Here is a 16,058-nt window from a genome sequence, read left to right as displayed (position 1 = left end):
TGTCTGAAACTTAAGAGAGTTTAGATACTTTCCCCCTGTTTGTTCCTGTGTGACTTTTCTCCTGCATTTCAGAAAGAAGCCACTGAAGAGACATATTAAAAAGTCCATCTGTTCAGCATCTCCAGCCCAGGCATAGCCAGAACTAGAATTCTATGGAAGTTAATTCCTGTGTTGGGATATTCAGCACATATATGTAATCTTTAAGGAGCTTATGTCCTGTGAAAAGTCAGTCAGACCTCTCTGATAATCCAGGTCAAAGCCCTGACTGTCCTTGTTCTCAGCACCATGGTCTGGTGTTGCAGACCTGTCCTCAGAAGTAGCCTGTGTTACACAGCCTGATGCTTCCAGTAAGTGGGGGATTGGATTGAGGGTCTTTGCATTTTGGCTGCAGCTCTCTCACTGCAGAAAAGTGGTTGTGAGGCTGGAAACTATCTTGGAGGAGCCCAGGAACTGATATCTGCACAGGAATACCAGGATCTTCTTCCTAGCTAGCTCCTTGGCCTTGGCCAAACCAGACTGTGCATCAGCAGTGCCTCTGGATGAGTTGCTCTGGTCTCAGGAAGGGGCCTCTGGTGCTGGTGCAAGACAAATGAGTCTCTCCTTTTCCCTCCTCTCTCCCCAGAACCACAGGTATCCTCATGATTTATGTGACTTAGGACTTTAGCTCATGTTTACTCTGCAGAGAGCCTGATGGCTTCTCTGTTTGCCTAGGTGCTTGCCTTATCACATTGTTCTTGCTGCTGACAGTTGTGCTGGTGATGGGTTTGGTTTTTTTTTGAGAGTAGCAGTGGGAGGTGGTGGCAGTGAGGAAGCCAATGATGAAGAAGCCAGAGGCCTTGTGCTGCTTGGAGCTAGTGCTGCCAGCTGGGTTCCCTGGCCCTGGGCAGGCAATTTCTGCCTGTGCTGTGCTGGTCAATAGGAAACACAGAGACAGGAAGAGTATTAATGTGTGGGGAACCAAGCAGGTTGGAGATGTTTGAAGCATTTCTGCAAGGGTTAGAGGCAGGTAAAATTCTATCTCCCCCATCTGTGAGAAGTGTCAGTCTGATCCCATCTGAGAGAGGAAACTGATAAGTTAAAGCAAAGTGGAAGCTGAAGGTGGTGAAGGCAGCTCCTTGGATGACATGGGGGTCAGTCACTGCTCTGCCAAACCTTTCTTGCCTTTAGGTAATACTCATGATTCTGCAAAGAGGAAAGAAAGAAGCACGGGGGTTTGCTAAAGGCTCTTTCCCCCCAGTCTGGCTTTATTTTGTGGCTCTTCAAGGGAGGATGGGGCTGGAAAAAGAACCAGATCTTATGCAACCCTGTGCAGACCAATGACTTCCACTGAAGATGGGAGGACTTCTCCAGCTCCTGTGGTGAAAGAGATTTCTGTGCAAGGGGCTCAGGCAGGCCCTGCTGCTGAGGACACCCCTTGAAGTAGTAGGTGGCTCTTAATGACACCTCCCCAACATGTAGTAAATTTGACCTCCTCTTTCATGTGCTGTTAGAGTGCCTCAGCTGGCTGTGCAGGCAGCCAGCATACTGAATCCAGATCTCACATTTTTCAGATAAAGATCATGTGCACTTTCAAACTGAACTGTGGTGCCACCAGTGGTTGGCTGCAGTTCCCATTGCCTGGGGAGTGGGAGGTCAGTTGACAGGAAATCTTATTCTTTGCCATCCAGGAGAGCTGCCATTCCTCACGTGAAGGCAGGTTTGGTTTAAAGCCCTTGTGCTTGCTGAGTGGCACTGATGCTCAGCCCCTCCTAGAAGCGCTTAGCCTTAAGTGCAATATACCCCTCCTTGGTGTTAAATGGCTTTTATAAACACTGTCTGAAAGTCTTCTGATTACACATGACCTTCCCCCTCTCCTTTGTGTCATTTCATTCATTTATCTATTAAGAGAATAATTCTGTTTTAGGAACAGGGCAGATATAGAAGTTGCACAATGAAACACATTTGATATGTCCAAGCAGCTTTTTTCTTAATATAAAAGCAATAATTTACCATTCATTTTTCATGTTGTGTTGAGCATTTGAATGCCAACATTGGAAACAGACTGGTAATTTGGGTCTTCTTAATTTTGGCACCTGTAGTTATTTTAGAGCTACAGGCTGTTTTGCATGGCTTCACTGCTCTGTCATTCAATACCCTTTTAGGACCTCAGTGCTGCCTTTAGTAGCAAATTGGCCTCTCTTCTGAATAAAACTCTCTATTACTTTTGTTTGTTTAATTTTTATTAGAGAAGGGTTGCCCAACAACCACAGGGAATGAATTTCCTAGGAGGTGCAGCAGCAGTGCCTGAAATCCCTTTCCCATAATTGCTGGTGGGAGCAGGATAGCCTGACTTACTCTAGGGATCTGCAGGGTGCAGGTGGTTAGCTCTGGGCTTCAGGTAGCCAGGCTGACAGTGATGCTTGTATCTTCTCATAAACCTTTCTCTTCTCCTCTGAGTAGTGAACATTGTTACCTAATCTGTGCATAACCAAAAGCTTGAAATCTCATGTGGACTTCTTCCACTGACATTTTTTTCCTTACTTTTTCTTTGTGACAAGATAGTTATTGAAATTTAAATCATTTATCCATTTTATTGACTCTTCTGGTGTAGCTCCTGTAGCTTGTCTGGTTTTGCTTTTCTCTGTGTCCATGTTAGCAGGAGGAGGCTGACTGGTGGAACCAAGGCTGTGACAGGAGAGGGGGATGGTGTCTGCCCCTTCATCTCAGCAATTCTTTTGCTTACCAGAGTAGTAGTTTGCTCTCAAGGAGGAGATGATTCCCAGGACTCTATGGACCAGAGGAGAGAAGAGCCCCCTAAGTACTGGCTACCCCAGGTCTCCTGTTGCTGAAGCAGAGGAATCTGGGGGTGCTTGGTGAGGACTGGTGTTTGATGCATGTATCTGGGGTTGGTGTGCTGCACTGAGGGAGTTTGCTGCTCCTGTTGTTTTGGAAGGAGCTGCTTAGTCCTGCATCTATCCTGGCCTTGGCCCCCATATCCTGGGTCAGTTCTGCACTGTTGTGGTGTAGGTGCCCAGCCATTCAGTTTCCATCTGCCTGGGAGAGGTGTTAGTGCAGGAGGTGGTTAGGAATAGTTCACACCACCAATGCCCAAGGGTGCTGGCCAACACAGCTATGTGTTGCCACTCAAAGTCCAGCAGAGTTGCAGCAGTGGTGTCCTTAAGCCACTCTGCTTTAGGATGATATGATAAAATGGGAGCAAGAAAATCCAGGGAAGGTCCCCCCTTAGCCTTATGACCATTTGGTCATAGTTTTCACAGGTCTCTAACACACAAACAAATATTGTGTTCATAAACCCAGACATCTGACTATGAGAATGTACATGCAGCTCTTGCCTGTGCCAGAGTGCTGCCAAGTGCCTCCAGCTCTGTAAAGAGCTCAGACTCAGTAATTTTTAGCATCTCCGGCTGCTTACAGGCAAAAAAACAAACCCAAAACACCAACAAAAAAATCAACCCCAAAACCTCAACTACAACAAAAAACCCCACCCAACCCACAACCCAGACAAAAAAAACTCCAAACAACCTAAACCCCATACATAGTGAAGTGCTTGTTTTGTAATTACTGCTCTAGCCTTTTGCTCCCAGCACTTGCTCTCTTTGCTGGAGACCAAGGTCTGTGTTGCTCTTTTAAGGACCTGAGTTAAGGTTCTGCTGCAGACGTTTTCAAGTAGTCCTGTACTTTTGCCTAATTTGATTTCTATTTCTCTTGTTGCTGTAATGGAAGGTAATTCTAGACAATATATTCAAAACCTCTGTGGAGGTGCAGTAATCAGTCATACAAAAGTTAGAAAATACCCAGGCCCATGCAACCTTATTTCAGTTCCCATATCTGTATTACAGGAGTATGTGATTGTGTAATTAAACTATTGGTTTGGCAGGACCTTGGCTTACTCCTTGCACAGAACAAGATAGAGGACTTCAGGAGGAGAGGGAATGTTTACTTGTAGTTAAGGCACTGCTGAGGGCTGTGGGAGAACTGGATCCTAATGCTGGCGCTGTCACAGGTTTCCTGTGTGATGCTGGGCAGAGCCAATCCTCCTGCAGCCACAGAGGGTGTTGAACTCCCTTATCAGCAGCTTGCCTGGTCTAGCTGCTTGAGCATTCAACTTAGCAGTCTAAAAACCCAAATCTGTTAGCGCTGGTTATTTGTTAAAGATCAGAATCTGAGTAAACACATGCGCAGACAGTTGTAGGGAAAGGATGAAAACCTCTTATCAGAAGGGTTTATCCAGATTATTTCCTTCTGTGGCCACTCTGGAGGCTGACTGTTTTCATGGTAGAGCTCTCAAGCTTTAGGGGCACTCTGTGTCCAATTAAACAGTAGCATATCTCTTGAATATTAACACATTAAAAGCAGTATACTTCCAGCAAAGAAATCTGATCCTAATTGGCCCTGGAATATTTTATTTTCCAAGCTGAGCTGTGAGCTGTTAAGCTTCCTTTTTTAAGACTAAGCAAACATTACATTCATAGGGGAAAGTCAGCCTAAGGAGTGGAGAAAAATAGACTCTTAGCCCATACCTGTCAATCTTCCATTTTCCAGTGTTTTGCACAGAAACTAATTGACTTCTGTCCCCTCCTGTCTTTTTTTTCCCCTTTTCCTTTCTTTAACATAGTGACTCAAATTAAAACAAAGATAAAATTCTAGGGGAAGCTGGCATTAATCAGGGTTTGGATTAAATTAAATTAAGTGCTTTTTATTGAACTCAGCAGTATTAGTTATTAAAACCAGAAGGTCTTTCCTAACTAGTGTAAAAAAGCAAACAATGACTCATACTGTGGCATAGATTTTATTGGGAAATTAAAATGCTCATTTTCTCTTTTCTTTTTTTTTTTTTCCCCCTCTAACTTCATACAACACTTGTAAACAACCACTGGTGAGCCTGTGCTCACAGATCCCTTAGCTCAAGGCGATGCCGTTGTGGCTGGCTCTGCCCGTGATGGCACCGGTTGGTGGCAGAGTGAAATTGCTTATGCAGGACTGCTGCTTCCACAGGTCTCTTGCACCCTGGATGTTAGTGTAACTTGTAATGGATATAAGGACCTGCAGGGTACTGAGCTGGTATTGGGTAGAGCTTAAGACTGAGTTTTCAAAGGTGGAACAGGGATGCCTGTCCTAGCCTTGCAGCCTCAACCCCACTTAGAATCAGCCATGCTCTCTCCTTCTTTTCTTGAACAATGCTTATTCTTCCAGAGCCTGTCCAGCTCACCCCTGATGGGCCCATGATCAGGCATATGAGCACCTTATTCATACCATGCAGTGCCAACTCCTGTTATTAACCCTTGAGAGAGGGATCTATCTCAGCTTTTCACATCCATCAGGCGGCAATTTCCCTGGGCCAAACTAGGAAAGACAGGGAGATGTGACCAAGTTGATGCTGTGCGCAGCAGTGATCCAGGCAAAGCTGTGCTGGGGGATGGTGACACTATACTGGAACCTGTCTGGAACCTCCAAGGATACAGAATATGAGGTCTTTCTAAAAGTGTCCATGAATGTGGGACTTGGGGGGGGGAGAGTGGGGGGTGTGATAAGAGTTTAGGAAAATATTTTGGATGTTCTGTAGATAATCCAGTCTCTGCTTCAAACCAGCCACCTTAGGCTGGATGTTAGGAGGAAGTTCTTTCACAGAGAGAGTGATTTCCCATTGGAATGGGCTGCCCGGGGAGGTGGTGGAGGCACTGTCCCTGGAGGTGTTCAAGAAAAGACTGGATGAGGCACTTAGTGCCATGGTCTAGTTGACTGGCTAGGGCTGGGGGATAGGTTGGACTGGATGATCTTGGAGGTCTCTTCCAACCTGGTTGATTCTGTGATGATTCTATGGTGATCTTCAACAGTCCTCAGAGCATGGGTGCTGTCCTGGCAGAAAGAAGCAACAATAAAAATAGTTTGTGTTCTCTGAGGCAGGAGACCTGGGTAGTTATAAGCTGGTCATTTTGACTTTCATAACAAAGAAGATACTGGATCTAATTATGAACTGATTTAAAATCACTTCTAATCATAATAAGATGATGAGAAACATTGGTCTGACCCAGATCAATCAAGAACAACACTTTTTTCTCATTGTTACTATCCATTAATCTGTCAAGGTAGCTGTGACATCTCTTGACTGTGAGGCAGTATTTGTCTCAAAAGCAAACCAAGAGCACTTGGTTTGGATGCAGTCATTGCAAAGTTAGCAAAAAAACCCCCTTTATTTAGAGAATAAATGCAGCTGATTCTCTGTCAAACTGGAAGGGAAGTTATATTGGAAGTGTTAAGGGCCAAGTCTAGAATTATTCAATGGTTTCATTAACTTATTTGATTCTTCCCATTCAGATGCAATTTGGAGGAATTTCAAACAAGTGTTGATTTCCTGTGGCCTATAATTACTTGTTAATGAAAACAGCTAAGAACTGAGAGGTTGCTGAATGAGGGTGTGCAGCCTTTTCCATCAGAGTGAAGGTGATGCAAGGTGTCGCAGCTACTGATCTGGACCAGTTTGGGTTAAACCTCTCCTTCCTCCTCCAGCCACAGGTATGATCAACAGAAAAGGCTTGGAGATGAGGAAAACAGCATAAATTGAGAAACCTTGACCAGCCAACTAAAACTGCTTTACAGATAGTGTAAAAGCTTTGAATTCAAGGCAGCTGGACTGAAGCAGTAGAAAGTCTGGCTGTAGTTTGGCTGAAATATCTGTTTCCCTTAGGTGCTGGGCAGGTTTACATTACCAGCAGGGTGTCACTATGTAGGGTGCAATGACATGGGTGGTGCAGAAGCACACTGGCAGAGAGACAGTCAGCTCCGAGTTTGATTTGTGTGGGCAATGCTGCCTTCTTCATTTTCATTTTGGACTCTGTGGCCAGTTCCAATAGAAACTGCTTTTAGCTAGCCAAGGACTTGACAGAGGAGGCTTGCTATGTCTTGTGTCTGGCAGAAAGCCACCTTTGTGTACCTGCCGTGCCTGCCCTGCGGTGGTGTGTTCTCATGTGTCCTGGGTGTGTATATGAAGAAGGAAAATGTTTAAGAATCTGCACAGCATAGGAGCGTGGGGCACCTTGCGTCTGGATTTCGTTTGAGGGAATTAAGAGCTGATCCTTAGCTGGAATATGAATCAGATCTGATTGTGTCTGCGTTGACTAAAAGAGGTTGTGCGGTGTGCATGAGCTGAAGCTCAGTCTAATGTGGAAACGTTTGATCCAGAGCTCTGTTTAGTTTAATACTTGACTATTCTACCTATTTTAGGTCTGACTCAAAGTTCAGCATTCTTCCTCGTCAGCAGTTGTTTGTGTTAGCAAAGGACATGTGTGCAACCAAAGGAGAAGGACCTTCATGCACCCAGATGCCAGCAAGTCCAGCAGAAATTCATTATCAGGCTCTAACATTTTGTCTTTATTGCTAGAGGGACTGGAGGAACTTTCCCTTCACCCTGCTGCTGCCATGATCGGGGGGAGGTGGAGGGAATTAATATCCTGCAACATCCCATCAAATCCCCAAATGCATTCATAGCACTGGGTTAAGCAATCCATACTTAGACAAGGTTTTAACTCCTAATACACTTCAGATATTTTACGTGCTTCAGTAAGTCTACTGTGCTATAACAAATATATGTCAAGGAAAAGTCCCACGATTAGTTTTAGTACCTTTTGGTATCTGAACAAACACTGAATATCTACATCAAAGCAAAAATTTTCAGAGTAGTTCAAAGAAATACAATTTATTGTCCTTAATATCATCTCCTTTAATGGGAAACCTCTCTCATTACATTCGTTCTTGGCTTTTGGTAAGCACTAATGCAAAATTCTTCTCTCTCTTGCATAACAATACTTGAAGGAAAATTCTTATTCAGAAGTTCCTACGTAAAACAAACAACTTCTGATTGAGCCAGAGCAGATTTTAATAAAACTTTCTATTCTTGCCTTAAAAAGATAACATGTGATGGAGAATCCTCCACAATATAGATAAATTGTTCTGATGATTAACTGCCTTCACTGTATGTATGTCTGAAAAGGAGACTTATTTCTGATCCATGCATTTGTCTTGCTTCCTTCTGCCTCTAAAAATTGTCCTGGCTTCGATAAATCAGTGTAACTTATTCCTTTCTAATTTTTTTTATTACATTTGTAACATATTCCAATGCTTAAGGGGTGACTGACATTCTATCTGTCACTAGAATAAATTGGATAGTTTGAAGTTCTTTGGTGTCTCACTGTGGAGTGGTTATGCCAGCATTTCTAGGAGCGAAGCCATCTTCCATTCATCTGCAAATTTCCCCTTGCTATAGCTGCATTGAAAGCCCTCGTTTCCTGCCCTGAAGAGGTCTAAATGAATAGGAGAAAGTGAGACTCAATTTTTCTTTTTCAGACTAAATATAGCTTCTGTAGTCTTTTTTTTTTTCTTTTTTTTTCTTTTTCCTGGTTTAATTATTATTTTGGTGGAACCTTGGAATTTTCCAGAGGGTTGTAGGTGGGAGTTAGGCTTGCCTATAGAATATGTCAACCTTCAGGTGCTGGGCTTCCTGGATATGTGTCCCATAGAGCCTCCCTAGTGCTGCATTCCCACAGCTATCAGGTGACCATGGTAGCTGTGCAGCACCCTTGTCCATGAGGCTCCACCTGCCTTGGTAGGCTAAATCCATTTCTGTAAGTTTGAGAAATGGACCAAGAGCTGTCTCATTAGCAGCCTGATCCCTTGAGACGTTTCAGTGGTGAAAAAGTGAGGCTGGAAAACGCACAGGAGCAAGCGAGTGATGAGAGGAAGGGGCTTGTGCAGTGCTCAGAGCAGTCTAGATTAAAAATAAGTAAACAAAACCTCCAATTATAAAATTAAGGCTACACTTTCCCACATCTGACTCCCAATTTTTCTGCCACTCCTATATTTGCCTTTTTTGTTGTGGTGTTTGTTTGTTTTTCTGGAAAAACAACATTAACTTGTAATACAGCCCTGCTACAGACAGCATTGCAGCAGGGGCTCCAGGGATGCTGCCCTGCAAGGCCAAGAAAGTATTGTTCAGGATGTTGCCCATGTCCCAGTTTCATCATCTGTGGTACTGTAACTGGTCTTCATAGCCATATAAAGGATAATGACAGGATATGCTTGGTACCAAATCACATAAAATTTGTCCTGGAAGCAGCCAGAGACTTGAGCTGGTGCCTTGCCCTGGTACTGCTCATTCAGTTTTATTTATGACCTAGGATTTCCAGTGTGACCTCTCTAGCATGCACAGCAGTATCCTTCTGAGCCCCCCTCAAAGACTAGCTTCTTTCACAGTACCATCCTCCTCCTCTCTACTACCAGCCATCAGTTATAAGTTACAGTGTAAGATCTCCTTACTGGGCCTCTTTCCCAAAGGACAGTAGATCCATAATGAGGATGGTGGCAAATCTCATTTGGGTGTTCTCCTTCAGCCTTCTCTCCTTCTGAGGACTGCTTCTCCTCTCAGAGGCATCTTCTGTGTCTATTGCCTTTAATGGAGATCCTGGACAGGAGAGCTGTGGAATTGCCAGTGCATCACCGACAGCTTGTTGCTCTTTGCTGATGGTGGATTTCTCTCTGCTCATTCATCTCAGAGGCTGGGGAATCCATCCAGCCTCGTGGCACCTTCAGCAGCCTCATGGCAATGAGTTCCTCTATTTAATTGCATAAGATGGAAGGGAAGCTGGCAGTAGGCTGTGTGAGTTGATATTTTCACCTTGTGATTTCCTGACGGTGACGTTCCCTTTGCGGTGAGGAGCAGTAACTGACGCTCCCCTGTCCTGCCTGACTCTGCAGGCTGCTGTCATTAGATCCCTGTTGCCAGTGCTGCAGCTGGAGACATTCCTCTGGCACATCCCACGTAGAAAGAGGCTCTGCTGTGGGAACCTTCTTAAGCTGCTTCGTGCACACGCCAAGAATTAATTTAGCTTTTCTTCTGTAGCCTTATCTTTCTGCCTCAGCCATCTACTGGCTCTACAGACTCTGGCAGGCTTCATCCTTTTCATATGTTTGGGGAAAAAAAAAAAAGCTTTTATTAGCTTTTAAGGCTTTAGTAAGTTGTTTCTTAGAATCTCTTTTATTTGCTTTATTATGCTCTTATATTTAATTTGCTGGAGTTTATGCTTTTTCTATGGGTGTTTGTCAGTTGGTAGGGTTTGGTTTTTTTGACAGTCTGCAGGGAGCTTGGAGGAAAAAAGGCTGTTCCTTACTCTGCAGTAAGGTGGTTCTCGGGGCTTTGTTTCCCTCATGAACTTGCCAACCTGCCCTTCCTTCCCTGTGATCAAAGAGCCTGTATACAGAAATCTTTTCTGCCAAGCACTGTAGTATCTCTTTCCTTTCCATCTTCAGCACAGGACCCCAGTGGGCCAGAGCAGTGCAGGAAAATGTGCATTTAGAACAGACTCCAGCATCTCTACACTGGATGAAGAAATGCCTTCTGACTATAGTAACACTCTGTGCTGTAGCCACAGCATCACCCTGCTTTCTCCATACTGCCGTGGCTCCAGATGCGTTATTCTGCAGCATTCTGCTGACCCCTGTGTTGGCACAGGAGCAGACAAGCTCCTGGCTGAGAGCAAGCAGTGCTGCTGTCGCCACCTATATCCTTCACTGTCATGGGGTGGCAGCTTCCTGGGGCAGCTGTGGCCAAAGCTCAGCAAGGTTTTTTTGCCTGTGAGCATGGCACAGACAGCCCTCAGAGGGATTGGCCATGTGTCTTCCCTGCTCCTGGCCTCTGATCTCTTCCTTGTTCTGGTTCAGGCTTATCTCCTTTCAGCCCGGGGCTGTCTGGCTGTGTAGATTAATCCTTTGCTGTATCACTGAGGTGGTGATGCCTAATTTAGATCATATCTATGCCCTTTTGTGTTCCCAGCCTGTAATCTAGACACTGGGGTATCTCACTGCAGCAGAAGCCCACCTTAGAGCCAGCTGTGCCTGTGTGCCCTTCGCTCCAAGCACCAGCCCTTGTTTAGTTTACTGTGTATGGTTTCTTGGTATGTAAGTACATACTGATGATATTTAAGTACATCTCCGGTTTCCTTTCAAAGGTAATTGTTTTGCCATTTCCTCAGCCCTCTCTGACTGAACCACTGCTGGTTTCTGGACTCCTGCATGACATTTGATTACCTTTTCATAGGAGTATCCTACTTTAAGTGTTATTAATGGTCATAAAATTGCCCACCCCTGAAACAAAATAAAAATGCAATAAAAGCTTTAGCTTCAGTGAAATCCCAAGAGTGTGAAACTCAGAGAGGGTCATGTGTCATGTAGCTAGAAGCTCCTTTGGGACAATCATGTCCCTAACACCAGAAATAGTCACAGCCATTGCTTTACAAAGCTCATCTGCAAGTTACCCCATGCATTTAGGCTGCTTGTATTGCCTTTGTAGCAGAAAAGTACTTCTTGTTGGACTAGTTAGTACCCTGAGCAGTGAATAAAAACAACCTGTTAGTTCTTCCAGATAGGCCTTGCTTTTAGCTGTGTTCCTACAGTCCCTCAATCCTTGTTCAAGAGCACTGCAAGGCTGGAGCTCCTGCTAAGTGAATTATCCAGCTTCAAAGCCAGCTGCTTTGCAGCAGCAGAGTTGGTAGATGGAGTTCTTATTAGAGTTCACATCACATTTAAGCTGCTTTAAAATGGCAGATTTAAGTTCCAGAAACATGAAGTTTAAGGAGTTTGTGCTTTGCAAACTTCAAGGAGTTTGTGGGGCACATCCATGCTGGTGGCTCTCTGTAGGCTTGGAGCAGTTGCAACACACTTTGGCACATGGTGACATCAGTGCTGCCTTCTGCCTGCATGGCTTTATGGCTTTGGGGTGCCCAGGAGTGGGGACCCCTCTGTGGCACATGTTCTTCAAAGTGGCTTTCCAAGGGAAGAGTGCCTCCAATGCTCCAATTCAGTGCCAGCAGTTTCAGTGCTACTAGTTCTGTGCTGTTCCAGTTGTCAACTTTCAGCATAGGAATACAGTTCTCTGGTAGTCCTCTACTTGGGCACTGAAGGAGCCCAGTCCCTGCTGATGGAGTCTATGTACAGAAAGTTAAATGCAGTCTGTGTTAAGGCTAGGACCTGAGCTCCCATGGGTTTCTGGCCTTGGGAGGGATTTTTCTCATTTGGTGGAGAAGGTGAGGAGGGGAATAATGCTAGGTGTAATGGTATGTCCTCATTTTGACTTGTTGCAAGTAAAGACAAAAGGACTTCATGCACTCTGGGGATTTAGCTGCTACTATGAGTCACTCATCACAGCAGATGTGCAAGTCTTTGGCTTGCTGGGCATTTGAGTGCCATGGTGTGAAACTTACCTAGAAATGGACATGGAATTCTGTGTGCTCAGAAATCACCTGGGCAGCCTATGCAAAAGAGCATTTTCCCCAGCTGTAGTCTAGTGTGACTGGATTGAGGATGATAACGATAGAAAGAGGAGACTTGGGGCTGGTGTAGCAGTCAGCGGCTGCTTGGGCATGTGGGTTCTGTGGTTCTGCTGGGTTATGATGCACATTTGAGAAGTGTCATATTCTGAAGAGAAAAAGCAAGGTTTTACTTTAAATAACTTTAGAGGTGGCAGAGGGCAAAAGGGTGACAGGTAGTGGAAAGGTTCATACACCAGAAAGTCTGGGAGAAAATTGAGACATGTGGGAAGCTACATGGAAATACAGACTTTGCACTTAGGGAAAAGCAGTGCTTGCCCATCTGGAGATAGTGCGCATAGGAATACCTAGGAGTAAGCTGTGTGCATCACCCACCAGCAGCCCATCCCTCTCAGGATGCTGGTGCCTCCTGGTGTCTGAAGGAAGTTTCTGTTAAAGCAACGTAGAAGCAGACACTACATGCTTTGGCTCTGTGAGGGTATGTCCTCGTTGTAATTGGATTACTTTCTTCAACTGAAAGTCGTGCTGGAAAATCAGGTTTCTGTTCTGCCCCAGCTGGCACTTGTCATTTTAAAATCACAAACTTGTGTCCCAGGCGCCTTCCTTGTGCTGCTGAGGAAGAGCCATGTCTGGACCCCAGGGGCTGCTCCATTCCTGGACCTTCCATCTGCTCTGTGTAAAAGATGCATGGTACTTGACTTCTGCTGTGACGTGAGGAAGGCACACAGCATTCCTACTCTGTGCCTAACTGACTTCACACCTGTTTCTTGAGCAGCTCTTTTGCAGGTTCTCCTGGACCTTTGAAAAGTTGGTGTGTTGGCAATGAGCTCTTGGTGATCCCTGAATCGTGGACACTTTTCTGTTATCACGTTATTTATTGAGCAGCTCAGGCTAATATTTTTCAGAGAAGATGATTCTCACAACCTGCCAATCATGTGACTTGCCTACTGACTAAGTACATGTAATTAAGGGGGGAGACTTGCCCGAGTAAAGCTGGAAAGTGAAATAGAAAATGTGCAGAAATGATAATACAATGACATTCTGGGGTGTAGCCTAGCCATGGAGGGGACCTCTGCTTTCTGTGCAGCATGAGCAGAGCAGTGTGCTTGCAGCTTGCCTAGCATAACCTCTGTGGGATGTAGGACAGCTGTGGTTAGTAGTGGAGAGCTTTGGGGTCAAGTTTATCACGAAGCAGTGATAAATTTAAGTAACAGATTATTTCATTCATCTGCCTGACCCCACAGATTTGCAGTGGTAGGGCAAAGCTCTGAAATAACTAAATGCATTTTCATTTAAAGATCAAGTCTGCCCAGAAGGTTGCAAGAATCTGAGGAGTCTGAGCCTGAATCATTAGTCGCTATCACTCTCCTGCGATTGATGTGGAGCATCTTGGCTTTTCCTATTCTTCAAACTGCTACTCACAGCAGAAATTGGTGATCTGGACCTCTTCTAATTTCTTTCTCCCATTGGCCCCTCCCTAGGTGAGCACTGGGATATTGTAAAAGGTGTCATATCATGTCATGCGTAGCCACGTGGGGATCTGTCCATTTTTGCCTAGCCTGAGCTCTAATTCCTACATAAATATTTCTTCTACACACTGATTGGTGAGTAACAAATCAGTGTCTGCTGTAGTAATTGCATAGTGTGTATTTTTGTGCCCAAGAATCCCATCTCATACTTGAATTTGTTTATGTTAACAGCTCATGATGGTCTGTTTTTCAAAGCTGCTCCATATCTGAGCCTCTGAAACCCTTACATTGTGGTTTACACCCTGCCTTGGGAAATAATTTAACCCTTCTCTGAGTGGGCAGCAGCATAAAAGTGAACCTAGTGCATGTGTTTTTCCATGTAAGGGGGGAAAAAAGGCCTCTCATGCTTTTGACTATTGAGTAAAACGTAAATGATTGAATTCAATGAAGATGTCTCTGAGAGGTACCTGGCTTTGGATATGCAGAAAGGTAGCCTAGATGATGTGATCATCTTGTTTGGTCTTCCTATGGACTGAACGTTTTTCAAGGATTGTTTTCTGTGCATTGCTGTGTGAATCACACATGTCAACAGGAATGGTGCTCTGGATGTTGCTGTAACTGGAGAGCTCGCTACTTGACAGGACAGCTTCATGCAATCTCCAAGCTCCCCTTTTCCTTGCAGCTAAGAGTTGTCATTCCCTTTCACCTTTTCATCCCTGGGGTCCCCATGCACCAGCTGAGGCACGAAACACATTCAATTGGCTGTTTCACATGGACAGGTGAAGGTAGGAGGTGTACATGGAGCTCCACAGGGTGTCCAGAGGTATTGGCTCACCATGTGGAGGAAGTATTTTGGCACAGGAACCTTCACACATTTGATCAGTTTAGTGTATCAAGAAGACAACCAAACAGTTACTTGATTTGTGTGTTCTTGGGAAAAGAAAAAAATCTACTGCAGAGTCTCTTAATCTAATGGCTAGAGGCAGAACAAGAATCAGGGGCTGGAAGCCAAACCCAAAGAATTCCAATTAGAAATGAGAAACAAATATTTAGCAGGCTGCATAAACACCTAACGGTGTGTGTGTGTGTATGCTAAGAGGGGGGTGGGGGTGGAAAGAGGCCAAAAAGAAAGGGCTAAAAAAGTGACTTCTTTTTGTCTTGTAATGCTTTATGTTCAGTCTGGATGCCTTTATAGAATACACATTGCAGCCAAACTCGAATTATTTGGCTCAGCACATAGATAAGTGGGTGAAATACTATAGTGTGTGTGATGCATAAGAGGTCAGACAAGGTGACCTGATGGTTCCTCTGGCTTTAGAGCCTCTAAGAAGTTTTAGTGTGGCCGCGAGGATGGGGCCAGCTAAGGTGTGAGGCTGTAACTCCACCTGTACTCCCCTGGGATTAAAACCGGGTCTGTGTGTGACCCTGCCTCTTGTTCCTCTGATCTCAGGAGAGGATGCTCTGAAGAGAAGCTAAATGTTGTATGTTTGGAAGCCATATATAAAACTCAATCCCTATGGGTTTTTTTGGGGGTGGGAGGGCAGGGTGGGTTACAACCAGCATTTAAGCCATGTGCGATACAGCTCACGGGTCTGAAATGTTCCATCATGTTTTCATTAATTGTATAAGAATGGGAACTGTCAAGATCTCCTTTGCTTTAATTACCTGATGCTGCAGGGCTTCAGGGTACTTTTGGGGTATTTTTTTTATGCTTTCCAGAATGTGCCCTTGGGATGGGATAAGTTTGAATTCTGCAGCAGATGCTTTCAGAAGAAAGTTGTTGGCATGAGTGGCTGAAAATAGAAGCTTGTTTACAAGGCTGGTTTTGCATTATCAGCTGTAGTGCTCCAATAATTAAGGCTGTGAACTTAATTAGCTCAACACTCCATAATTCTCTTCTGCCTCTCCAGGGGCTTGTCTGTGTACAGCTCTGTACTGCTTCATCTTATGCTGGGAACATCTTTATCCCAGAGCATTTGTGTCCGCATGAGTACCACCTTAACTACCATGAATCCTCTGCTCCGTTTTCGAGTACACAAAGTCTCTGTAGGGTTTTCTGGAGAGCCCATCCCTGGATTATTTGGCTGTTTTTATTAAAACCATACAGGCAGAAGTACTGGTCTCTACTTGAAGCATCAGCAGAACTGAATGATGCCATTGTTACTACTGATTGAAAGGGTGCTTTTACACTGGCTTCAACCTTCAATCTGTTCTTAAGTGGAAAATGTTTCTTAATGCTGAATAATGTAGTAACATTTCTGGCCAGCACAGTCTT

The 16,058-nt window shown here is 44.6% G+C and overlaps 1 protein-coding gene and 1 long non-coding RNA gene across 4 annotated transcripts in view; both read left to right on the top strand.

Moving 5' to 3' along the window:
• LOC135176035 (uncharacterized) overlaps positions 1-8,133 on the top strand; it is a 31,712-nt gene extending 23,579 nt beyond the window's left edge. The window contains exons 2-3 of the long non-coding RNA XR_010302535.1: positions 6,316-6,513; positions 7,222-8,133. This is a non-coding gene — a long non-coding RNA (uncharacterized LOC135176035). The remainder of the gene's footprint in view (positions 1-6,315; positions 6,514-7,221) is intronic.
• Positions 1-16,058, top strand: part of HPSE2 (heparanase 2 (inactive)) — a 119,809-nt gene that overhangs the window by 44,365 nt on the left and 59,386 nt on the right. The gene's annotated exons all lie outside the window — the stretch shown is intronic.

This window comes from Pogoniulus pusillus, chromosome 6 (assembly GCF_015220805.1).
Source record: "Pogoniulus pusillus isolate bPogPus1 chromosome 6, bPogPus1.pri, whole genome shotgun sequence".
Classification (NCBI taxonomy): domain Eukaryota; kingdom Metazoa; phylum Chordata; class Aves; order Piciformes; family Lybiidae; genus Pogoniulus; species Pogoniulus pusillus.
The sequence above is the reverse complement of the archived record's forward strand: the minus strand, read 5'-3'. Positions and strand labels throughout refer to the sequence as shown.